Source organism: Peromyscus leucopus, chromosome 2, assembly GCF_004664715.2.
Source record: "Peromyscus leucopus breed LL Stock chromosome 2, UCI_PerLeu_2.1, whole genome shotgun sequence".
Taxonomy (NCBI): domain Eukaryota; kingdom Metazoa; phylum Chordata; class Mammalia; order Rodentia; family Cricetidae; genus Peromyscus; species Peromyscus leucopus.
This window is the reverse complement of record NC_051064.1, coordinates 85,197,238-85,224,560: the sequence shown is the minus strand read 5'-3', so window position 1 is coordinate 85,224,560 and position 27,323 is coordinate 85,197,238. Positions and strand designations below refer to the sequence as shown.

The window sequence follows — 27,323 nt, the reverse complement described above, 5'->3', positions numbered from 1 at the left end:
CATTTGTTTGCACTGTATTTGCTTGATTATGTAAAGATGTGTTGCATTTGTTTCACCTTGCCTGCCTAAGGCACCTGATAGGTCTAATAAAAAGCTGAATAACCAATAGCTAGGCAGAGAAAATGTAGAGAGGGCTGGTTGTCAGAAAGAATAATTAGGAGAGGAAATATTGGCTCAAGAGAGAGAAGAGAAGAAAGAGGAAAGAACGAGGGAGAGAAAGAGGGACACATTTGGAGCCAGAAGCCAGGCAGCCTCCAGAAAGACAGACAATGGAGGAAACAGGTAAATAAGACACACAGAAAGAAAATGGTAAAAAGTCTGGAAGCAAAAAGTAGATAAAGAGAAACAGGTTAGATTAACTTAAAAGAGCTAGCCAGAAATGAGCTCAAGCTAGGCTGAGCATTCATAATGAATAAGATGTCTTCATTTCATGATTTGGGGGCTGGTTGGTAGCCCCAAAGACAAAGCATGATATACTTGGTACTTGGAAATTAAAGGTCCAATGATTACACATTCCACAGCTGCCTGAGATATGTAGTAATATCTTGTCAAGAAGGAAAAAAAGAAAACAAGAAAGCAAGCAACCTGGCAAGCCTTTCTAACTGCATTTTCTCTTTGTTTCTTGATGAAGTTTCTTGATCAGTAAATTTTTTAAAAAAGTTTTGATATCAAGTATTATCCCCCCTTTAGTTTCATCAACCTTTTACTAAATGGTCTAATGCCCAATCAGTAAGTTATCTTATAGCAAGATACAGCTACTCATTCACTTGAATTAATGTGACAAATTGGGATACAATTGCTAATCTTTCCAGTAAAAAATAGGTAAGCAGACCTTTTCACATATTTTCTTTCTTTTTCTTATATACTTTTCATTTTATCTCTTTCTCTCAATTACATTAGGATTGGGATGGACGAATGGAAAGGCCTGGGCTCAATAAAAAGCACATGCACTTCTCAGTTAGGTAGAATGATATCTAAGAGCACAGTGACACCACTTCAAAGTCATGCCTGTTACCATGGGACCAAACCTCTCAGAAATACAATCTTCTCATCTGAAGAATGACAGTGACAGTGACTGCTTCACTGGGAGGCAGCAAAGAGAACAATTTCAGGTTCTATGCAACTAGAGTCTGTAGCCTGAAATCTGTACATTTCTTATTAATTTGGCCAAACACTGCAAATAGAAGGGAGTAGTTGCCTGTGCTTACTTATTTGGGTCAGGATGGATTTAGTAAAATGTTGTCTCAAGATGTTCTGATCTATGGGAAAATGATCAGTCCTTAACAATTAGAAACAAAACAACAATAAACAGGAATATTTGTGTTATACTTTACAGAATACACCAAATATGTTATTGTTTCCCTGCCCCCAACTCTTACTTTCCCCTTTGGCAAAAGACATTGACATATATCAGGAACCAGCTGCAAAGATTCCGGCAATTTGACAGTTTGGGGGCTGCATGCCCTTGTCTCTTTATTTCTGTCACAGTCATTCTTGAAAATAATCTCCTTGCAACAATAAAAAGAAATGTAAGGAGGTAGTCCCTTTTTCAGCTCTCATTTTTTCCCCATGAGTTTTAAGAAATTGGACTCTAGAGGCCTGGCTGTATCAACCATGAGTAACACCTCCATGGAGATATTATCTGACACCCTATCAGTCAGTTCCTTGTCAGGTACCAATAACAGCAGTGAACACATCCACATTAATACAATAGGGACCAAAGAAAATGACCACAGTACGCGTTAGTTAGTTAGCACCTGGAAGAATCTGAAATGAAGGGGTTTAAGTAAAGGGAGATTTTGTACATGCCTTAGTTAATGTTTTCAAAGTTGGTCAAGAATCAGTTCTGAAGGAATATATGTATAATACATGATTATTTCATAGGACATTTATTGAATGTACAAGGATATTTCATAGGCCATGTATTGAATGTAGTTGCATTTAAATTACATGAGATATGATTTCATTCCACATTTCAGTTCATATTAAAAATTTTTATTAATAAAACATATTATTTCTACCACAATGTGTCTATAATTCAACCCTTTCTTAAGGCAGTTTCAATTTGGCGGTTTTTGTTTTTGTTTGTTTGTTTTACCAGAATGCTTCCTTATAGCTCCCTGAAATCATAGCATTCTTTTCTCAGACATTTTAGTTTTCAGAGGCCAGCAACAGAAATATAATAGGAACATGGTTTCTTGGAGAAAATCTCTTTTTATCCTTCTGTCTAATTTCTTAAGGGATCATCTTTGCTGATTCCTTAAAGAACATGGCAATATGTTTGCTTTCTACCTTTATTCATTTTTACACCAGTTTCTGTACAGCCATCTATTGTAGCATCTCTGTTCATCTTAAAGGGTAAAAATGCAAATGATATGCTAATCCCGTCAGGCTGAAGGTGCTGAGGTGTTACAGCTAGTGAAGCTGTGAAGGAGTCTCAGCGGCAGGTTGAATAAATTAGTGAGAACTAAATAAGTCATAATGAAGCAACAGAAATTATTCATCTGTGCCTGGCTTAATTTGCTTAACATATCAACCTCCAAGTTCATTGATTCTATCATACACGGTAGGATTTCTTACCTTGTTAATGCTGAAAAGTATGTCACTGTACATATGTATAGCATACGTTCTTTATCCATTCATCTGTTAATGGAGACTCATGTTTCAACATTTCTGTTGTTGTGTACAATGAATGCTGCAGGGAACATGACACAGGAATCTCCTCTAGGAACTGTCTTCATACCTTTTGGGAAGGTACCCACAAAGGATTACCGGGTTGTAGAACAGCTCCCTCCCCCCTTTCTATCTTTTTTTTTTAACTTCTTTATATTTTAAGGATCTTATCTATATAGAGAATCTGAAAAGGGTCAAATACCTATAAATAGATTAAAAGAAAAAAGGAGTATCAAGAGATAGGACAAAGAGAAAGCTAGATGTTGGTCAAAGTACATTAAGTTGCAGTTAGACAAGAGGAATCCATCAGTGAGCACTACTGTACACTTGTGGTGACTATACTTATAAGAATGCTTATACTTGGGAAGTTCTAAGAAAAGATGCCCATCACAAAACAATGAATGTATAATAAATGTTGCCGTTGCATATGGATATGGCAAGGTTTCTGTGAGTGCAGAGTAAAGAGCGGCTCTCTCAGGGAAAGAATCCAAAGTGAATCAAGCTGAGCTGGCATTTGGAGCACACTAGGAGACTGTCTAAGCTATGTAAGGGGAGAAAATGTGCCCAAGGAGCCCTGGGTGTGCACAGTCAATGAGAACTGGCCTACATGAGGCAGCTGTTGAAAAACAACCATGGCTGGGAAAGGAGCAGGAGAATGCAGCACACCAAGAATTCATGTGCAGAGTCTGGTTCTTAAGTACTTTGGGTGACTTCTAATAAAACTACATTTGAACTAGCAATTGTGGTGACTTAGATATTGACTACAAAATAAAGATTCATATAGATGTGTTAATCAAACTTAAGTATTCATGTTTATACAACAATACCTTTTAAATGACATGCATGACTATGATCAAATGTATTATTAAAAACTGCATTATAATGTGATAAGATTATGCTCACAAGGTCTCTGATTGAAAGGTCACATTGTAGTTATTTTCATAATTCAAGTATAATGACTTACATAAAGGATATTATATACCTTATAAAATTGGCGCAAGACATGAACTTTGCAGTACTGTTGTTGACATAATACAGTGAAGATGTATTGTGAATGCATGTATGCAAGAGGAGGAAGTGAAATTTAGAGTTAGAATATGCACATGTATATTATAATTTCTGATATAAATCATTTTGAATGATTTTTTAGTAAATAGCCTCTAAACTTATTTTTAAGCATTCTTGAAGTAAACACATCACATTTGCTTTACCATAGTGAAGGTTATTGAGTATTAATAATAATGCCAACTACAGGAGTTCTTCAATTTGGAATTTTAATCATATTTTATAATGGGTGATTTGCTAATACAAGTACATATAATAATAAAAAAGCAGTATGTTTTGAGCCCGTTTTTGTCAACTTGAGATGAAGAATCAAAATAATGTAAGTATTGACTTAGGGATTTTTATATTAATAATTTTAGTGTTCTGTTTATATTGACATCCTCCTAGCAATAAGCTGAAGCTTTCTGTGTCTGGTTTTTGTTTACACTTGTTTTGTTTTCTACTCACGGGGAGTGTTTCATCAAATTCAGTACCTAAGGCATCAAAATATATTGAAGGATCTATGGTGAACTTTAGATGAAAAAGCTTGATCCAGTGTGAGTTTCAGAAAATAATGAGTATTACAAAATTACAGAGGGAGAACGCAAGTGAGGATTATATAAAGCATAAAAAGCAAACTTGTCATGTAATTAGTGTAGGGGAAAGACACAATTTAAAAACAGCTCTAAGGTGTATTGTTCTACAAACTTGAATTTATTAAATCAGACTGAGTCAACTATTCAATATATCTGTGATTAATTAGCATTAGGATGAATTATAAAGCTGTTTTCTTTTTTGAATATCTATGAGATAACATGTGGCTACTGGCAAAAAGACCCTAGGATCCTGTGGACTTCTGTAATGCAAGCCTCCAATGTGGCTTCTCAGAGCAGCAAATCCAGGTCATCAGCACTGTGCCCAAGTGGATTTTTGATTATTTATTGATGCAATCTGTATTTTGGATCCACGATGGCTGTTTGTAGGATTTATGACTTTATACAATTATTACTGAGCACACTTAAGGCCGTTCTTGCCATTGCTTGATGTTTTCCAATGTTCATTTTATGTTTCCATGGTTACTTTAACAGTTAAATTATGCCACACTGGAAGAGTGACCAAACATATGCAAAGCCTCTTAGCAGGAAGCAGACTATGAGACCTGAACAGAAGTATCAAAGGATGCTTGAGGGTTCAGTCTTAAATCTGGTCTTCTTGTATACACTCATCATTTACCATTGTCTGGTGGATGCTTATTCAAAAGTACCTAACAGTGAATGATGCTGGGGATAAGCCTTGGTGCTCTTTTCCTGAGAGTGCCTGGCAGTACATTCTGGGAGGATGTATTAGCTACAAGGGAAGGACCATCCATCATGCTGTAATTCATGTCCCCCCAAACTGAGTGCCTGTCTGTGCTTTCTCTGCCCAATGAGGCTGTTTTTTTTTTTTGTTTTTTTTTTTGTTATTTGTCTATGCAAGTCTTCTCTTATGCCTGCCCCTCACTTTCTTCAATCAGGTGTTCTTTGGCTTGCATTGCAGTTAAGATATGTTTTGTTCCTGTGGATTCCTCATACCCATGAGTCAAGCAATTTTCAGTATACCCTACTTTACTAGGCAGTTTTATCAGGAAAACCTCACAATACGTCTCACTGGAGTTGAACAGGCACCTTTTCACTTTTAATTGAACTATGGGTAATTTTAATAATCAAAGGGCTTAATTTATTTATTACAAAATATTGATAATCTCTAGCTTTCAGGACCATTGGGTAGATATGATGCACTTAATGTCACCAAAGAATTGGATGTGTCAGGGAGATAGTTGATATATGCAAATGTATATTCTTTCTTATCCTCTGATTTCCTGTCAAGCATGTGTATTTACTTTTCATTTTTTAAATTTCTCTTTCCACTAGTATCAAACTACAAATAAAAACAAAGTAATTTCGGAGCTCAACAATTATTTACACATCTCCTCCTTCGCCGTGACATTGTTTAGGCATTAATCAGAATGATCGGCCCATAATCCTATTCGAAGAAGCCTCCTGTTGATCTATATTGGCTGTTGGCCCCTAATGTATGAACGCAAGTGAGAATGGCATACTAGAGCCACGAAAAATACAAAGCAGTGAGGTGACCCATGAATGGCAACATGTAAATTCAAGAGAATAAATATGCTAAAAAATACTCATAACACTTGGCTTTAATATATTCCATATAAAAGATCTGTGTACAGGTAGTCTGGGATTCAGAAAAAGCAAAAATGTTGAAATTTCTTACTGAAATTCAGAGGGTAATTATGAATAATGAAGAGAGATGATATTGTATTCCTGTAATTTGGGCCCAGAAGCCTTTGCTAATGTTGCATGACAAGCATCAAAATATCACATAGATACTATTTTTTGTGGGTTTTGAAGAAAAACACAGATATTTGTGGATTTACAGATTCTAGGGAAAGCTCTATAATTGTGTTTCACTTCATCTATGTGAAGTTAGACACATTTCATAACTTCCCTTGAACTTGTGCAGATTCAGTGCAAAAAGAAAAAAAAGGACAGCAAACATATCGAGTTCAACACAGTAAAGAAGATGCTCTCCCCTTTTTTGCGATTCCAGCGAATCCCTTCACATGTGATCTAATTTAGAAAATTTAAAACAACAGGATTCTCTATCTGTGCCTATTTCTTCTTTACTTTTGCAGTGTTATATATATTCTTCAGTGTTCTGTGCAGACGCCACAATGCTTGTGGTGTTTTGATTAGTTTATTATCATTCCAAAGAACTTTAAAACAGTGTAGGACACTCAAAGTGTGAGGAGACTTCATGTGATAATGGAAAACAAATCAGGGATGCTAATCTGCGTGCATCTGAGGAAATCCTGATTACAAATTCATGCAAACCTGGCACTTGGTGTAAGAGTGAAACAAAGATGAAAGCTTTTCACTGTTGGTTGTCAAAACATTTTTTGAAATTCTCGGGCCTGGAAAATTAGCTAACTGTCATCACAGCAGTCTTTTGCCATGAAGCCATTATTTTAATCTCTTTCAGAGTTCCTATTGAGGAGTTAAATTCTGGGTGCTTCTTGTTTTACAGAAACCAAGCACAATAACACTTACAGTGTGTCTTTATGGGACAGCTGTGCCCATCGTCGGAGATGGAAAATGAGGTGTGCCCCTCTGGATAGTTATGCTGACATGACTAGAAAAAAAAATAGTGCCATTGATTTAGTTTTCATAATTCTACTCTGACACTGTTTTCTTACATGGACTAGTGGGAGCTTGCACGATTATTCAGGTGAGAACAAGTATGGCATTTATTTTCAGTGCCTTAACCTGAAATTGTTCTAGTAATAGAGAAAATCTTGTCAGTTTAGATTAAGGAGTTCCTTTAACTCAACATCTAGTGACCCCACTTTCACTGTAATTTTATGTTAAAAACATAAAGATTTTTCAAGGGTTAGAATTCCCTGTGAACACTGGTAAAATAAGGAAAGAGGAGAAACTTTAAAAAATAATAGGAAAAATGAGATAGTACTTATGATGAAATGTTAAAACCACACTAGCCAATCTTATACTTCTGGAGGCTTTGGAAAAACATTTAGCTAAAATTTAACCATTTTTGTTTTCACAGGACATCATTTGACAAATGCCAGTGTTTGCAGGTATCCCATAACTTGAATTCAGCACAGTGCTTTCCTCACAGACAACCTGGCAGTCATGAGTTTGAGAAGGGTGTAGGTATGCTTGCATAATTTCTTACCAGATGCATTATTACCTTTTCTGAATAGAAACACAGCACATACAGATGTTTGCAATTCACCTGAGAAACTTGGTACAAGCCATTTGTATCACACTTTTTATTCAGACAAGCACCTAGATTTATTACTGAACAAATTACAAGACTTTTTCTGAGGTTAATGTTTTTATGAGAGCAGGTGGACAGTAGACAGGGCCATTCCAACATACCGTCTGTGCTTCTTTGAAGGGGGTTCTGAAAAAATGCAATAGATAATGTTTTCTGTTCTTCAGCATTTCCTGGTGCTTTGCCTCATTGCAGAGTATAGAATAAAGTTCATGACACCATCCTTGACCCCAGGCTATTCAGTCCAAACAAAGCTGGTACTATAATACAATCTTAAAGCAGTGTCATTCAGAATATACTCTTAAGGGAATGACCACTTGCAGTAAGGACAATGAACAGCTCTGCTAAAACCTTCTTTGGAGCATGTTTCCTAGTGATAATTTGCCTTTAACAAGTTGGGATGATTTCCACTAATCTCAGAAGATAAGATAAAAATTCCCTTTTATGAAGAAGATGTGAATTTATAATCTTGTTCTGTGGAAATCATAATAATAAATGGCAATGATTTCTAGTGACTACTAGAAAATCTTCAAGTTAATATTCTAAGAATAATCATTTTGGTAAATATTCTGTTTAATTAATAAATGTTTGACAAGTTCAAACTACAGTTGCCTTCAATGAATTTGCAAGTATTTAGGATATACGCTGTACCAGATGTGTCTAGGGAACATGGGCTTTACACATCTGCCTCAGAAAGAAGCACACTCTGACCTGTACAACCTACACTGAACTTTCTGTATTAATCTACTTCCCAATAAGTTCACAGCCAGCTTCTCGCACTGAGTACTCCAGTTCCAAAGTGGGTCAGTAGATAGATAAATTGTAAGAACCTTAACTAAATTAATCAACTTTCTTTGATGAAACATTTGCAATTTTCAATTTACAGTTGAGATACCTCAATTTTACACATTAATAAAAATGATTGCTTTTATTTAATGAGATACTGCTTTAAATATTTATCTAATATTAGACAGTAAATAATAGTAACTCCTAACACCTCCCATAAATCCTAAAGTCCAGTTTCTGTCTCTATGTATTTTTGTGGTGTGTATATACATTACTGTGGCTCTTGGAATGTTAACCATAGAGAGACAAGGCTCTACCCTCTCTTGATTGGGCTAAGTGTGATTATAGAGACTACATGTGAAAGAACTGACCAATGTCAGAAATAGGCAATTAGGTAACAGTTTTCTCTGACCTATTTTAGAAAATTATATACATATAAACATATTATATCAGCATTAAAACATTTTATAATATGTATTATAGTGATACATATGTGTAGAAGGGATTTTATTTTTTATGAACTTTTTCTAATATAATACTGTTTAGAATAGACTATGGTGACAATTCGATACACTGATATTTTCTGTTGATTCAGTAAAAATCTTACCAGTCAAAATAATTCATTAGTAGCCTATGTCACTCATTTCCAAGTATCAGCATGTCAATATTGCTCACATCATAGATCTATTCCATGAATTCTGTAAAACTTGATTCATACAATCTGTTTCTTTGTTTCAGATAGTCTATTCCTTGGTGCATGAGTTTTTATTCATTTGCACTTTATTTTTATTGTTTTTGTTGTTGTTCCAATAAAGCAGCTTTATGGGTAATTGAGATTTGTCCACTATCTTAATTACCAGGGGATTCTTCTTTTTTTATTAAGAAAATATTTTCATTCATTTTACACACCAATCAAGGATCCCCCCTCTTCCCTCCTCCCGCCTTCCCCCAGCCTCCCCTTCCCAAACCATCCTCACTCCCACCCACAAGAAGGCAAGGCCTCCCATGGGGAGGTACATTCAGTAGAGGTAAGTCCAAGCCCTTCTCCCTGCCTTAAGGATGCAAGAGGTATCCCATAAGTAGTGGGTTCCACACAGCCTGCTCATGCACCAGATTGATTCTGATCCTACCACCAGGGGGCCTCCCAAGCATATCAAGCTTCACAACTGTCTTGCCATGTAAAGGGCCTAGTCCAGGCCCATGTAGGCTCCACGGCCATTGATCCAACTTTCATGAGTTCCCTCTAGTTTTGTTTGGTTGTCCCTGCATGTTTCTCCAACATGATCCTGATGCACTTGGTCATAAAATCCCTCTTTTATCTCTTTGATTGGACTCCTGGAGCTCTGTCTAGTGATTGGTTGTGGATCTTTGCGTCTGCTTCCATCAGTCATTGGAGAAAAGTTCTGTGATGATAGTTAGGGTGTTCACCGGTCTGACCTCTGGGGCAAGCCAGTTCAGTTCAGGCACCCTCTCCACTATTGCTAGTAGCCCAGGCTGGGGTCATCCTTAGGGATTCCTGGCAATGTCCCTAGCACCAGCTTTTTCTCTATCCCCATGATGTCTCTCTGTATCATGGTATCTCTTTCATTGCTTTCCCCCTCCCTCCCTGTTCCAGTTCAACCATCCCATTCCCTTTTGTTTTCATCTCTATCCACTACCCTCCATTGCCCACCCCTCATCCCCAGTTTACTCATGGAGATTTCATCTATTTCCCCTTACCAGGGTGGTCCATGCTTTCCTTTTTTGATATTCCCTGTTAGTTAGCTTTTCTGGAGTTGTGGGTTGCTGCCTGATTACCCTTTGTTTTGTATCTAGTTTCCACTTATGAGTGGGTACATACCATGTTTGTCTTTCTGAATCTGGGTTACCTCACTCAGGATGATATTTTCTAGCTCCATCGATTTGGCTGCAAATTCCATGATGTCATTGGTTCTCTCTGTTGAGTAGTACTCCATTGTGTATATGTATCACATTTTCTTAATCCATTCTTCAGTAGACGGGCATCTAGGTTGTTTCCACATTCTGGCTGTTATGAATAATGCTGCTATGAACACAGTTGAGCATAAGTCCTTGTGGTATGATTGAGTATTCCCTGGGTATATGCCCAAAAGTGATATAGCTGGTCCTTGAGGTAGATTGATTCCCAATTTTCTGAGAAACTGCCATACTGATTTCAAAAGTGGCTGTACCAGTTTGCATTCCCACCAACAGTAGAGGAGTGTTTCCCTTGCTCTACATTCTCTCCAACATAAGCTGTCTGCAGTGCTTTTGATCTTAGCCATTCTGACATGTGTAAGATGGTATCTCAGAGTCGTTTTGACTTGTATCTCCCTGTTAATTAAGTGTGTTGAGCAATCCCTTAAATGTCTTTTGGCTATTTGAAATTCTTCCTTTGAGGATTCTCTGTTTAGCTCTATTACCCATTTTTAAATTGGATTGTTTGTTATTTTGATGTCTAGTTTCTTGAGTTCTTTATATATTTTGGAGATCAGCCCTCTGTCAGATGTGAGGTTGGTGAAAATCTTTTCCCATTCTGTAGTCTGTTGTTTTGTCTTATTTATTATGTCCTTTGCCTTACAGAAGCTTCCTTCTCAGTTTCAGGAGGTCCCATTTATTAATTGTTGTTCTCAGTGTCTATGCTACTGGTATTATATTTAGGAAGTGGTCTCCTGTTCCAATTTGTTTATGACTATCTCCTACTTTCTCTTCTATCAGGTTCAGTGTAACTGGTTTTATATTGAGGTCTTTGATCCACTTGGACTTGAATTTTGTGCAAGGCAACATATATGGATCTATTTGCAGTCTTCTACATGTTGACATCCTGTTATACCACTACCATTTGTTGAAGATGCTTTCTTTTCTCCATTGTACAGTTTTGGCTTGTCAAAAATCAGGTGTTCATAGGTGTGTGTGTGTTAATATCAGGGTCTTAAATTCGATTCTGTTGGTCCACATGTCAGTTTTTATGCCAATACTAAGCTGTTTTTATTACTATAGCTCTATAGTAGAGCTTGATGTCAAGGATGGTGATGCCTCCAAAGGTGGCTTTGTTGTACAGGATTCTTTTAGCTATCCTGGGTTTTTTGTTTTTCCAAATGAAGCTGAATATTGTTCTTTCCAGGTCTGTGAAGGATTGTGTTCAGCTTTTGATGGGGATTGCATTGAATCTGTAGATTGCTTTTGGTAAGATTGCCATTTTTACTATGTTAATTCTTCCTATCCATGAGCATGGGATCTTTCAATTTTCTGATATCTTCTTCAATTTCTTTCTTCAGAGACTTAAAGTTCTTGTCACACAGGTTTTTCACTTGATTAGTTAGAGTTATCTCAAGGTATTTGATATTATTTGTGGCTATTATAAAGGGTGATATTTCTCTGATTTCTCTCTTGGCCCATGTATCATTTGTATAAAGGGGAGCTACTGATTTGTTTTTGTTTTTGTTTTTTTTTTTTTGAGTTAATCTTGTATCCACATCACTGAAGGTGTTTATCAGCTGTATGAGTTCCCAGGTAGAATTTTGCACTTTAATATTTGGGCTACTGGCAAATAATTTCAAACTTTTCACAACTGTTTCACTATCAATCATGGTGACAAGAATTAATTGTGCAATTAAGACAACTTAATAATCCTGTGATGTTGTGTCTAAGGTAAGAGCAAATGGAGCCCTAAGTAAAGTCCTGAATTCTCTCTCTACAAATCAAGATTGAGGGTAATCTTTGTGGTCACTTTCCTGGTTCTTAGCTAATGGAGATGGGATCATAAATGGAGCTTTAGGTAATAGTATATAGACTAAGGAATTCAAGTGAAAATTATTGACTGAAAACAAATTTAAAACAAGGGGGTGTTGCTTGGTGCTGGAGAGATGGCTCAGTGATTAAGAACACTGGCTGCTCTTCCAGAGGTCTTGAGTTAAATTCCTAGAAACCACATAGTGGCTCACAACCTATAGTGGGATCTGGCGACCTCTGCTAGCATAAAGTTGTACATGCAGATAGAGGACTCACATACATAAAATAAAAATCTTTAAAAAAATAAATAAAGGCTTTTATAAGAAGCATGGTACATCGCTGGATTTTCCCCAGAGATATTAAAGGATCACCAGTGCAGGTTTTGGTCTCTAAAAATTACCTTGGACTGGGCCAGTGAGATAGCTTTGCCAGTAAGGATGCTTACTGTCAACGTTTATGACCTGAGTTCAATCCTAGGAACCCACATGGTAAAAGGTGTGAACTGCTTACAAAAGATGTCTTCAGATCTCTGTATGTGGCCTGTGGAACACCTGGGACCTCCTCATAAATTAAAAAAAAAAAATGGAGAAAATTAAAATGCATTGGCTCAATATAAATTATCTGCTGTAGAAATTGGTATCTATTATAATATCATAATAATTCCTCATTGTTGTTGATCAGATTTCATTGAATGACATAAAATGCTTGGTAGCACAATTTTTAATTTAATTCCAAATCTCTGTTTTTTGATAATGGGGTGAAAAAATTATTTTCTTCTGAGTTTAATATTTCAATTAGCTAATAAAATAACCCCCAAAAATTTCCATATGTGAAAAGTAAAACAAAAAATAGAGAGTAAATTAAGAGATATTGAGTTTGGAAGTCCTGCCATACACAAAAGATACAGACAGATTTAATGAGATACGTTTATCTTGAACTGTCCTTGTAGTCTCACTGTCCATAATTATGCAGTTTCAAGACGTTTAGTCATTGACCTTCACTTTTGACGGAAGTGAACACACTACACATACACAGAGTTGGGAGGGGGCTTTTTTATCTATGATTTTAATTTTTAATGTTTTTCCAGAACAGTTCAGGAGATTTTGTTTTTGAAATAGGTCAGTAGCTCACAAAGTTGAAAGTACAATGGCTCTTCCCTTGAAGTAGCAAATTTTACTGAGTCCTCACAAGCCTTGCCAAGTGTTAGACTGAAAAAGAATTTCTTTTATTTTTCTTCAAAGTTGGAAAGAGATTAAAGACATTCAACCTCCTTTATCTAATGTCCAGGAACAACAATATGCCTAGTGGCACAGATTAAAAACTTTCATGAATTATTTTTCTTGCTAGACTTTGGCCCCAATTAGTGTTCTTTTTAAAACGAGTAAGCTCTGTATCTCTCAAAGGATGCTGGAGGTGGTTCTGGTCTAGGAATGGTACTCTGCTTGTAACCAGTTCTGTCATATAAAAATATACTTTAAATGTTTCCAATATTTTAATTCATTCTTTGGTAATTTCATACATTTTGATCATAGTATTTCCCCTCCCATAGTTTCATTCAGATACTCCATCACCTCCTTATCCATTCAATTGGTATTCTTTCTCTCAAAAACACAAGACAAAACAAAATAAAAAACAATAGAAAGCAGTGGAGTCCATTTTGCTCTGATCAAATATTCCTGGGTGTGGGACTTGTTCTATAGTGTGGTTGTTATACCCACAATATCACAGCATGAAAGAAAACTGATTTTCCCTCTCCCAGCAGCTATAAATTCTGAATAGTTTCTTGGCTAGGGATGGGCTTTGTGCTCACATCCTCTCCCCCATGATAGGTTTTGTCTGGCTTGAATTGTGCAGATGTGTGTATGCTGTCACAGTCTGAGGTCATATATGCATCTGCTCTGGTGTAGATGGATAATTCTATTTCCTTGAAGTCATCCCCCTCCTCTGCCTTGGAAAATCATTCTGCCTGCTCTTCCAAAAAGAATTGGACAACATGCAGGGAGTGAGAAACTTTGGAGTCTGCAGCTATGATGGGATGTCATGTCACACCCCTCCTATCAAACCTTTGAGTTTTGGTACAAGTAACTAGAGAATTTGTGATTATTCCACAAGTATAGCACTGTGTAGCACTGGCACTGTTGTTCTCAATGCACTGAAAAAGAAAGCCTGTTATAATCCAACACGATGATCAGAATAGAGACTATGATGTCCTCAGCACTGAAGAAACAGAAAAGATCAAGAATTTCATGATCACATTTTAAGAAGTTTGTAAGCTGTGTGCTTTGATTGAACAATAGAAAAAAAAGTCATGTTCAACCTCTCTATTTAATCAAAGGTATTTCAGCTAATATACACAAAGAACTAGCTGACCGAGAGAAATGTGAACTCCAAATAATTGGAAAGATTCAGCTGCCTGTTTCCCAGTGCCTAGTTCATTAGTACTGCCTCAAGTAGATAGAATCTCATAACTAATCCTCTTTGATGATTCTTCAGTATGCCCATTTTTAGACATATATGAATATACTTGATTACTTAAATCATAAAATCATAGCCTAAAGTAGTGTTAATTGATTTTTTCATCTTTCATTACTCATTTCTTTTTCATCCTTCCTTATGCTAAATCCACCCACCCACATCACATAGTAGAGTAAAACAAATTCAGACTATGTGCTAATAGTATGTAAATCATGTTTATATACACACATTCATTATATGCTAAATTTTGTTTGTGTTCCTGAAACAAGGTTTTGCTCTGTAACCCAGTTGGGCAAAATAGTCAGTAGGTAGTACAGGATAGCCTCAATTCATAGCAATTCAATTTGTCAATTTTGTGGATTAGAAATCTGAGTCACTATGCCTAGTTTAGAAGCAAAATAATGTTTTTAAAGGACAGGAAATAGGTAACATGCGCCAATTATATATACAACATATTTTTATTTACTAATAAGCAATATAACACAAAAATCATAGACAACCATTTTCTTTTTCTTTTTTTTTTTTTTGTTTTGTTTTTTGTTTTTCGAGACAGGGTTACTCTGTGTAGCTTTGCGCCTTTCCTGCATCGCACTCTGTAGACCAGGCTAGCCTCGAACTCACAAAGATCCACCTGCCTCTGCCTCCTGAGTGCTGGGATTAAATGCGTGCGCCACCACCGCCCAGCGACAACCATTTTCAAACTGAGAAAAAATAAACTATAAAGTTTGCATAAAATGGAATTAATCATTATGACCTGTGCAGTTCAATAAAGTGTACAGTTCAGTGGTTTTTACTCTATTTACAAAACTATATAACCTTTAAAGCTAGAACCGGATTCATCACCCACAAAAGACACAATACAACTATTCATAGCGAAACTTCAGTTTATATGTCCTGTGCCTGGCAATTGTCCTAATTGTCTTATGCCGTGTTGTGTTCTTTAATACTGATTTGAATCACAGACAGGTAACATTTTTCCTATCTGTTTTATAAATGAGAAAACCAAAGAGGACATCAACAGCTATGTGAAATGTCTGTTCACTACTTAAATGTTTTTGATTCACTAAAACTCTGATTGTTTCTCCTTTCCCCAAATAAAGCAAGCCTAAAGGTTATATTACTCTTGTACAGACTGAAAGGGGACTAACAAGATATGGGGGTTATATGTTCATCTCTTCAAATTTACACAATGAGAATATATATCTTGTTATTTGAAGAAGAGTGACTTCAAATCTTTAGACATATATTCCTTCATCAAAATTCGGGTAGTTGGGATCTGAAGATCTGAAGACACAGAAGCTTTACATACTATGGAATTACTTCTCACACTGGAATAGCCCATTTTTGAATTACATGTGCAAGTTCCCATATTGATTTTATTTCTGGAAATACTTGAAATTTTTGTACTTAGTAGAACATAATGTTTCTTGGCGGGACAGTGCAGCTTGTTAGATGTAAAGTTTATTTTGTGATATCTTATGGAAATGAAATCTGCACGATAGCATTGTGATAGGAAAAAAAGTGGCTGTTACAAATACCATATTTATAAGATGTCTTTATAAAAACTATTTCTTTTATTTTTGAGATTATAATGTCATTACATCATTACCCTCTTCCCTTTCCTCTTTCCTCATCTTTTCCTATACTTCTCCTTGCTCTTCTTCACATCCATGGCCTCCTTTTTCATTAACTGTTGATACATACATATATGTATATGTGCATATACACATATAAATGTATATATATATATATCATTATTATTACATATGCAAGTACAAACTGCTTATCCATATATTATTGCAAGCATATATTTTCAGAGCTTACCATTTAGTATTGGTTAAAAACCCGGGATGCTTTTGCATAGAAAAGATTATCTCTTTATCTTTCAGCATTTCTTAGTTCCCTGTAATTATTTTTGTATGGTCAAGGCTTTCTGGACTTTCCTTTGTCTACTTTGTCATGCCTATAGTTGGCCTTGTTCAGCTTATGTTTAAGCAGTTATATTGGTAAGATTTTATGGGTGTAGCTTCTGACATTCCTAGGAGATAAAAAAATCTCATTGCAAACTTTCTATTCCTCTAGATCTTTCAATTTTTCCTTTCTCTTTTCTGTAATAATTTCTGGGCCCTAAGTTCAGGGATTATATTATAGACTGGGCCACTGGTACTGGGCTCCACAACTCTGCATTTTGATTGATTGTGGTTTTCTGTAATGGTCTATTATAAAAAGAAGTTTCCTTGATGTGGGGTTAGGACTACACTTATCTGTAGGTGTGAGAACAAATATTTATTTATTTATTTTTTATTTTTTTTATTTTTCGAGACAGGGTTTCTCTGTGTAGCTTTGCGCCTTTTCCTGGAACTCACTTGGTAGCCCAGGCTGGCCTCAAACTCACAGAGATCTGCCTGCCTCTGCCTCCTGAGTGCTGGGATCAAAGGCATGCGCCACCACCGCCCGGCTGAGAACAAATATTTATAGTGTAGTTATGAATTATGGTTGTTTAGTAAAATGGTGGTTGTAGGTTCTCCCCAAAGATCCATGACTTCACTAGCTGTGAGTAGTGGACTAAGTTTCCAGTAACAGGTATGGTTTCCTTCTTGTTGAGTGTCTCTTAAGTCCAGTTAGAGTACTGTTGCTTATTACTAAGTTTTGTGTGCCAATGCTGCACTCTTAGGGTTATTATACCATGTTGGTCATTGGCATAGTTCATTGGCACATTTGATGGGTATGACTGTTGGTTGTTTCCCTCATTTGGAAGCTTGCATGGTAACTTGTGGGACTATGAAAGCCTCTTCTTAGAGAGTAGGCTGTCAGATCAATTCCAGCTCACGGTTCTGGACTCTGAATCTGAAATGCATGGTGTCTTCAGGAATAGGGACTTAGTTTTCACTGATGAGGAAAAACAAACAAACAAACAAACAAAAAACCGCGCTGGGCGGTGGTGGCGGTCGCCTTTAATCCCAGCACTCGGCAGAGCCAGGTGGATCTCTGTGAGTTCAAGGCCAGGCTGGGCAACCAAGTGAGTTCCAGGAAAGGCGCAAAGCTACACAGAGAAACACTGTCTCGAAAAACCAAACACACACACACAATAGCAACATCCTGCAGGGTTTTACAAGTCTCTTGGATAGTCCTAACCAACAATTCAAAAGAAAGGGATTCTCATGCCTGCTATTGGAGTTTTGTTACAAGGTCTTTGTCTCTTGAGAGGAAGCGTTGTCCATTGTCGTCAGTCCAGATGAGGTTTACTCTATATATGCATATCAACACAGTGACTTATATGTTTTACATATGTATTCTGAGGTAGATACTTAATTTTGTGATCCCTTATGATTTTTATAGACATTCTTGCTGTGTTCTTTTTCTTCTCCTCACTCCTTAATCTGCATTATCTCCCTCTTTCAAACTAATTAGAGCCCACATCCTATTTTATCCATTACCCCATCTGAATCTTTATATTTACCTCTGTATTGATCACCTCTGCTCTGTGCCCACTCACTACCCTAGCAGTGGTTTCTTTTTACTTTTCTGATTTCTGTAGTTATTCTAGGATACGTAGTCACATTAGGAGCATCACATGCAAGAGAATATGGAACATTAGTCTTTCTGGGTCTGGGTTACCTTATTCAATATGATCTCTTCTATTTCCATCTTTTTAACCTATAGATTTCATTTTTTCTTTATAGCTGAATAGAATTCCATAATGTATATGTATCAAATTTTCATCATCCATTCATCAGTTGTCAGTTGAGGATATTTAGGTGCTTTGCATCTCCTAGCATTGTGAATACAGCAGCAATAAACATGGCAGAGCAAGTATCTCTGGAGTAAGATGTGAATTCTTTGGGCATATGTCAGGGATTGGTTTAGCTGGGTCATATGATAGATTTAATTTTAGATTTTTGAAAACTCTCCACACTGATTTCTAGAGTGTGTGTATCAGTTTTCAATCCTATGGACAGTGAGTGAGTGCTCTCTTACTCTCATCACCTCCAGCATTTGGTCTTGATTGTTTTGTTGATCACTGACATTCTGGCTGGTGTGAGATGAAATCTCAAAGTTGTTTTGATTTGCATTTCCCTAATTATTAGGGATAATGAGCATGTTTTGAAATATTTCTAGCTGGGCAGTGGTGGCACACGCCTTTAATCTCAGCACTCCTGGGGCAGAGCCATGTGGATCTCTGTGAGTTCGAGGCCAGTCTGGTCTACAGAGTAGGATCGAGGAAGGACACCAAAAACACACAGAGAAACCATATCTTGAGAACTCTATATTCAAATCCAAGACCCATTTTTGAATGAAACATTTATTTTGTTTTTTGTTTTAGTTCTTTATATTTTCTGGATATTAATCGTCTGTTAGATGTACAACTGGCAAATATTCTCTCCCATCCTGGGCAGAAGCTTGTTGGTTTCCTGAGGTCCTAATTATCAGTTATTGGCCTCAATTCTTTGTCAAGTAGAGTCCTAGTCTGAAAGTCATTTTCTCCAACTCTATCACATAGGGTACTTCCTATGTTTTCTCCTAGTCATTTCAGTCTTTCAAGCTTCACATTTAGGTTTTTGGTCTATTGGAGTTAGCTGTTGCATAAGGTAATAGATATGGGTTGTCTTAGTTACTTTTCCTATTGTTGTGTCAAAGTGCCAGGACTAAGACAACTTATGAAAGAAAGCATTGGATCTCACTGTTTCAGAGAATTGGAGTCCATGACCATCATGTCAGGAGGCGTGGCAGCAGACAGGCAGGTCTGGCACTGCATAAGTAGGCAACAGATTACATGTTGAGGGAAAAAAAGAGGGAGACACCTGGAATAGCATGGACTTTTGAAACCCTCAAACCTCTCCCTCAAGGACACAACTCCTCCAACAAGTCCTCAACTCCTAATCCTTCCCCGAAAGTTCCACCATTTGGGGACCAAACATTCAAATGTAAGAGCCTACAGGGGCCATTCTTATTCAAACCATCATGTCCCACTTCCTGGCTCCTATATTTGTGACCATAGTAATGCAAAATGCATTTACTCCAGTTTTAAGTACCCAATCATCTTTCAGTCTCACACAGTTTCAAAGCCTTAAGTTTCTTCTGAGACTCAAGGCAACTGTTTAGTAGTACCTCCTGTAAAGACAAAAACCAAATTACATACCTCCAACATAAAATGGCACGATTATCTATTATCACTACCAAATGTAGAAATGAAGGCTTTGTAAGGAAATACTGGACCAAACCAAGACAGAGACACAGCAGGACAAATATCAAATCCTCTGGTTCCATGTCTAATGTCAAAGGGATAAGATGCTCTTTTCTTCCAGCTTTGCTGCCTGAAACACACTTCATGCTCTTGGACAGGTTCTAGCCTCTATAAGCTCTGCTGGGCAGATGTTTCACAGTTGTGGCATCTCCAGCACCTTAAGGTCTCCAGGGAAATTCATGTTTGACTTTAACAGCTTCATGAAACGGTTTCACAAGGTCTTCATGCAGGAACTTCTCTGCCCTCTGCCTAGTCCTGAGGTGCTTTTCTTAACCATGGAGGGAGATTGCACAACACTTTTATTCCTGTAGCCTTCATGACCCCAAAGCCATAATCACGTGGCAGATGCTCCAAATTTCTCCTGCCTTCTTGGGAGGGACCCTGTGTTAGTTCTTTGGCGGCACTCTCACCATTCGAGGAGACGTCAGAAAACACGACAGAATCCACTAATAAAAAGGTGTGCTCAGGCCTGAGGATGGACACGTGCATAAGGGGGGAAGCCAGGAATATGGCGCAGGCTCTTATAAAGGTTGGGTCATGCATGCGTACACAGGCTCATGTGGCTACTCCTCACATGCGCATAGAGCACATGGTTGCACTGCGTGCTTTATGCAATCATGCAAAGCCACGGGGCCCTGGACACGAGAGACATTTTGACTCGGAACTGGCTATTTTGACCAGGAACTGGCTAGGCGGAAGTGTCTAGATCTGCCCGGCTTGCGCTACCTTGCGCAACCATGCCCAACCGTGTGTGTGTTTGTGTGTGTGTGTGTGTGTGTGTTTGTGAATCTATCACCCTGCCCACATGTTAAATCATGCTTGCATAAGCTTTAATTTGTTATTGCTTTCTAGGAACAGATAATTCCTTAGGCCTTTCTTTTGATAGGTTGCATGATTAAGTAGGTGGGTGTCTCACCCTGAGAGCACCTCTCCCTTCATTTCCTTTTTCCTTTTCTCTTTCAGAATAAGCTATAGCTCCCACATTAAACTTCCTGGTGCTCCTTTTCTCCTCAGACTGCATACTCTGCCTTTCTTTTTATTTCCCTGCTTCTTCTTTTTCTCTGGAGATCTAAATAAAGGTGATCACTAACAAACATGTGACACTCTCAGTATTAGCCTGTCTTGTAATTGTCTCTGATAATGAAACAAATCGTAAATCCTCACAGATACCGATTTTTTTCCAGATTCAGTCAAACAGCCAAAATTTAACCAATAAGAAAACCACCTAAATAAACCCATAGCAAACAAGGAGATTGACATAGTAAAAGAAGCTCAACTCAAGAGGTTTCAGAGAGGAACTCCATTAGGAAACTGAGCTAGAAACTATTCTTGTTATATTTTGACAAATAATTTGGCGGCTTAGGGCGCTTGTCCTAAGAATCCATCTGGGGCTAATGAAGAGTTTTGTATTTGATATTTCCTCTGCTTATTTTTTAAATTCATGACCCATCTACAGGAGAAAGTCAGGTACTAAAGTTACCTACTGCTATGAATTGATGTTAATCTGAGTTTTTCAAAAAACAGGACTTTTGTTTTCAAATTTGGTGTGCCAGAGTTTGTGAATATATTTTTTAGGATACTAATCTCTTTCTGGTAATCTGTTTCCTTGATTAGATGGAGTGATTAATTTTAGATTGATATCTGTTATGTCAAATAACAGGAAAGCAATGTGTGCATGCTTTCTTGTCCTATGTATTTGATGTACTTTTTACATCCTTTTACTCGAAGGTCATAGCTATATTTATTTAAAGGTAAGATGTTTTTCTTCCACACAAAAGAAATATTTTGTTTCTTGACACAGTTACTGTGTCACTTTGGGTTGGAGAATTGAATCCATTTATATTTAAAAATATTTTTGAAGTATGCATGTTGTGTTCAATAACTTGATGACTTTTGTTATTCTTGTGTTCTTAGTGGTACTTAGTATTCTAGTAATCATGGTTTTATATTTCTTTCCACAAGAAATATATCTTGGATATGTTAATTCATCTCTTAAGTTTAAAATATTGCATACTGTATTTTCTTTAGGTTTGGTTTGTGGGATATGATTTTTTTAAAACTATTTATGTCATAGAAAGATTTTTTTCTCCTTCAACTATGGTGGATAGTTTTGCTGGGGATATTGATCTAGTTTGGCCATTACATTCTTTTATGGCATGGAACAAATTATTCCAGGATCTTCTGTCTTTCAACGTTTCTATTGAGAAATCAGCCATTATTCTGATGAGTTTACTTTCATATGTAACTTGTATTTTCTCTCTTGCAGCTTTCAGTATACTTTGTTGATCTGCATATTTAGTGGTTAAACATGATATGCTATGGGTATTTTCTTTTCTCTTCTCAACCGTATCATGTTATATGTGCTTCTTGTATCTATATGTTTATGTTATTCTTTAGGTTTTTTTTTCTTTTTTATGATCTTTTTGAAGATCTGGTCTATGGAATTGTGTTCTATCTTATCTATGCATATAATTTGAAGAATTACTTTTTCATGATGTCCCATATTTCCTCTTCTTTTCCTGTGTTTACAAAAGGTTTTCATATCCCTTGCTTATGTAGTCTAGATCCTCTATTTTATCTTTGCTTCTTGATATTCTTTCTTATCCTTCATTGATTCTAAATATAAAGCTTTCATATGATTTTCCCTCTTAGATTATTGGTTTTTCAGTTCCATCTTTGTTTCTGCTTGACTCCTCCTCAATATTTATATATCTTTATTGAATTCAATTTTCAGGTCCTAGATTACCTTTGTCATTTCTATAAGCCATATGTCTGTGTTTTTGTGGGCATCACTTGAGTATTAATTGTCCTTAAATACTATCTTAAATTTTTTAAGCTATTTCTTTTTTTTCTCTTTTTTAAACTCCTTGAATTTTTTGATGAAATTTATGATTGTTATTTTAGATTCTTTTTCCTAGGATTTATCTAGCTAATTTCCACTCCCAAAATTTCTATAATAGTATGTGACTTTGAAGGGAAACACTATCCTAGTCTTTCATATTGTTTGTAATTTTTTTTCAATGAAGTCTGGATTTATTTTGCTAGTTCTCAGTTTGTTATGGACAGAGCAGGCTGGGGAAGAAGATGTGTGGTTTTCTTAGGTAGAAATAAATCAGGTTAGTAGAGGGGACTGAGCTAGTATGGGGGATGTACATCCTGATTTATGCCTAGGGTGTGGGGATATATCTATCTGGGTAGAGTTTGGATGTGGCTTGGAATGGGCCTGTGAACTGGGAAACAGGCAGAGTGGATTCTGAAGGAATCCTGGAGGTTTATTAGCACAGACAGGGGTGGCCAGCTAGTACAGGGTCCTAGATATGTGACTTGAATCTAAACCTAGCATGTTAGAAAGGGCTCATGGAGGAAAGAGCCAGGCAGTGTCACTGGGCTGGACCCTGGAGAGAATGTGAAAGATATTGCTGGCTGGTAACATTGAATGTGATGTCTTTATGTGAGGAATTACTAGTTACTTAACTTATATTAGTTGAAGACAAAAACTAGTGGATAGAAAATATGTAACTCATAAGTAGAAAAATGTGTCAGGCTTGGTTTTCTTAGGCCACCAACTAACCCCCAAATCATGACACATAGACTTATTATTAGTTCTGAGGTACTCAGCCTGGCTTGACCATGATTGTGGTCAGGTTCTTTAACTTAAATTAACCTGTTTCTCTTCATCTAACTTTTGCCTCAGGGCTTTTTATCTTTTTTTTTTTTTTTTTTTTTTTTTTTTTTTTTTTTTTTTAACTTTCTTGCTGTCTCTATGTCTGACTGGCTGATAGCCACCTGGCTTTTGGCCCCATTTGTCTTCCTGGATCTCTTCTCTTCCTTCTTGTTCCTTTCTTCTTTTAGCCTAGATTCCTTCTCTTATTTATTCCCTATGCCTGCCAGCCCCTCCTATCCTTTCTCCTGCCTAGCTATTTGATGATCAGCTCTTTATTAGACCAATCGGGTGTCTTAGGCAGGCAAGGTGAAACAAATGCAACACCTTTCCATAATTAAACACACATCCTTACATAGTTAAACAAATGCAGCATAAACTAAAGTTACACACAATTACACAGTTAAAGTAATAGTCTGTATCATAAAAAATGTAACACATCTGTGCCTTGTTAAACAATATTCCACACCAGAATCTAACTGTACTATCTTTAAAAAATTCACCTTAGGACATGTAAATAAAATGTGTCTCAGTGTTACTAAAAATAAATGTATACTTTACCAAATGTATTTGTAGTATACAAAATATTATACTTACATAGAAAGGAATTATATTAAAATTTCAACTTCATAAACTTTTCTTGATGCAAACTTTTATAGAGGTAGCATGATACTAGTACCTATTTATCTTTACAATGAATTCTATTTTTGTTTTTATAGTTGTACACAGCTTCTCTCAAAATAATTGTGTCATTATCTATTAGTACATTCATTTATAAAATGTTGAATCATCTATTTCTACCTACAAAGTACTATGAACACTTAATTTCCTTTGGGTCCTCTGTAAAGAGATAATTTTTAGAGTTCTCAAGTTATTCTAGATGATACATAATTATAGTATTAGTCTCTCTAGATTTCTTCTTATTTCCTGCTTTTAAAAGAGCCTTCCCTTATAGAAATATCTTGTATAAACTGTACTCTAAAGGATCAATATTCAGAAAAAATGCCCATATCTTTATAGATCTTGTAAAAGAAATACTTAGCAATATTGGAACATTGAGTAAGACTACTTGTATGTAACACTGTAATGCAAATTTAAAATTTTAGTAGCTTAAACTCAATCCTAATTTTATCTTTATTTCACAGTAATGAGAATCCTTTACATTTGGGAGAAGAATTTTAATAATAAAGGAAATGACACAGGTATACATATGTTCATAAGATTTAGCTAAAGTGTGATTGTTTGGCTAATTTCTTAATATGTGCACAACTTTCAGTTTCTTAACAGAATGCCTCTGAAGAAAGTGGAACCATCCTTCTTTTGTTGGTTGGCTTTTACTTAAAAATGTATCTTCCAGTAACATTAAAGTGGCTGATGGAAGACTGCCTCAATAACAAACAAATGATACTTCTTAGATCTGAGTTATGCTTTCAAAGATCACACTTACATTTGCTAAATAATATAATGCTAGTTGTTTCTTCTAAAAAATATATATTGACTCATGCAATTTTATAATGAAGCACATTTTACAGATGTATATAATTATCCACAAGAGGTATTACGTTATAAAGAATAAAACAGAAATGTGAACCTAGTTTCTTAAAATAAAACCATATTATCAAAAGAAATGTTGCAACAGCTAGATTGTATTCACCTTCATGATACTGGCCTTCCACGAGTTGCCATGGAGTGCACAGACAGGCACTCTAGGCAGGGCTGCAGCTGGTCTTTACAACAGTCTGCTATTAGGCAACATCTGAGTTAATAAACCCAGCTGCAACCCTCACAGCCTTCAAGGTACTCTGTACTTGCCCAAAAGAAGAGTAACAGCATTTAAAAGTACTTTGCAACCTTGAGACAACTGGAAAGACAGAGGTTCTGAGCCAAGCACAAGTAAGTAATCTGAGATAAATTTGTTGCAGTTTTGTATCACTGAGACAGGCAATAGTTTGAGCTACCATTTAAATGACTGAGACCTAGAATAAGGGAAGTTCCATTAGTGTCAATCAGAGAGACTGATAAAGAGAAGGTGGCTAGATTGTTAAACAAATTCAAACATACTGAGGGAAGTCAACCATCAAATAGTATTCCCTATGATAGTACTGACTTGGACCAGTCATCAGCCATTTTCCAACAAAGTTACAAAAACTGCAAGAAGACTATGTCATTCAGTTTTTCTAAATGATACATTTGCACATTTGTATTGATAGATCTTTTCTCTTTACCTGAGACAGTCACTGCTTTGAATTCTTTTGCATATCCATACCACTTAAATAATTTCCCAATTCTTTTCTCTCTTTTATTGAAAATGGATTTTTTTCTCACATAATATACCCTGATTATTATTTCCTCTCATTCATCACAGTTTCTTTCCACCTTTCCTCCCATCTGGATCCACTCCCTTTCTGTCTCACAATAAGGCTTCCAAGGAATAGTAATATGTACACGAATTGCTAATTGGTCTTATTAATAAAAACTCAGAGCCAGATATTTGAGTTAAAGCCTGAGAGAGATCAGAGGAATAGGAAAAGCCACAGCTCACCTAACCTCACCAACTCCACAGCTTCCAAAGTGAACTACTTCCTGTCTACCCACATCTATATGCCTTTCTATTCTGTTCTCTCATTTGTTCTCTCAGACCAGCTACATCGCTTCCTTTTCCTGCCCAGCTCTGTCACTTCCTGTCTGTCTGTACAGACTTCCAGACATCTATGGTTAGTGCTGAGATAAAGGCATGTATCACTATGCCTGGCTCTTTTCCCAGTATGGCCTTGAACTCACAGAGATCCAGACAGATCTCTGCCTCCCAAGTGATAGGATTAAAGGAATGTGCTACCATTGCCTGACTTCTATGTTAATATAGTGGCTGGCTTTTTCCTCTAGTCCTCAAGTAAATTTTATTGGGAGACACAGTATTTTGGGGACACAATACATCATCACAGTAACAATATAAGATTAAAAAATATATTAACACATCGAGTTGGACAAAACAAAGAAAAAGAAAGAATAGAACCAAAGAGAAGAAACAACAAACAGAGACCCACTAGATCACTTACAGCAATGCTCCCACAAAAAAACCCCACTAACCTGGAAGTCATAATATATACTTAGAATACCTGATGCAGGCCCCATGCATTCTGCCTTAGCCTTATACATTCACAATTAATTCAGCTTATATATTTTTCTTCTGTCTTAGTAAATGAATTTACTATACTGAATTGAATTGGTCATTTGAACATAAATTAGCCATATTTGTAGCTAATATGCTATTGGAATTTCATAACATTTTAAAATCATACACTTGATCTTGTCTTGGGTTTCTTAAGACACAGAATTCAACAGCATAGAGTTCAACAATGCATGAAACTTCCATTGCACATGTTTCCAAAACAGAAACCCAGTAAAGAAACTGATACAATGGAATATCCTTGCTAGAAAATTTTACTGCAGTTTCACGAAATCACTGACTGTTTCCCAGCTGGAGTTTACAGTTAAGAAAAGACGGCACAGTGTACCTATGAGGGTGTTCATATGTGGTATGCATATGCATAAGGTAAAGGGGATAAACAGGAGCATGAAACAATTACTCAGTATCAGTCCTGTCTACTTTTCTGCTTCGTGAATCTTCACTCTTTAACAGCACAGTTTCTCTAGTTTTACTTGCACCTGAAGACATATTTTACTACCTGGAATCTTTTCCTCAAGAAGATGAAAACCACCACTACTACCACCACCACCAACAACCACAAACAATCAAATAAACAAAAATTGCTGGCTATTCATGAAGAACTTCATTCTTCATTGACAGGTGTGGTGGTATTGTGTTCCCCAAAATATTGTGTACTCTAATAAATT

The 27,323-nt window shown here is 36.5% G+C and overlaps 1 protein-coding gene across 48 annotated transcripts in view; it reads left to right on the top strand.

Annotated features, from left to right (window-relative positions):
• Ptprd (protein tyrosine phosphatase receptor type D) overlaps positions 1 to 27,323 on the top strand; it is a 2,272,674-nt gene that overhangs the window by 517,481 nt on the left and 1,727,870 nt on the right. For 2 of the 48 annotated variants that reach the window (XM_037203408.1, XM_037203365.1), the window contains exon 1: positions 5,172 to 7,448. The exons of the other annotated variants lie outside the window; for them this stretch is intronic. The gene's annotated coding sequence lies outside the window, so the exon portion shown is untranslated. Of the gene's footprint in view, positions 1 to 5,171; positions 7,449 to 27,323 lie in introns of those variants that run through there. 48 annotated transcript variants of the gene reach the window in all.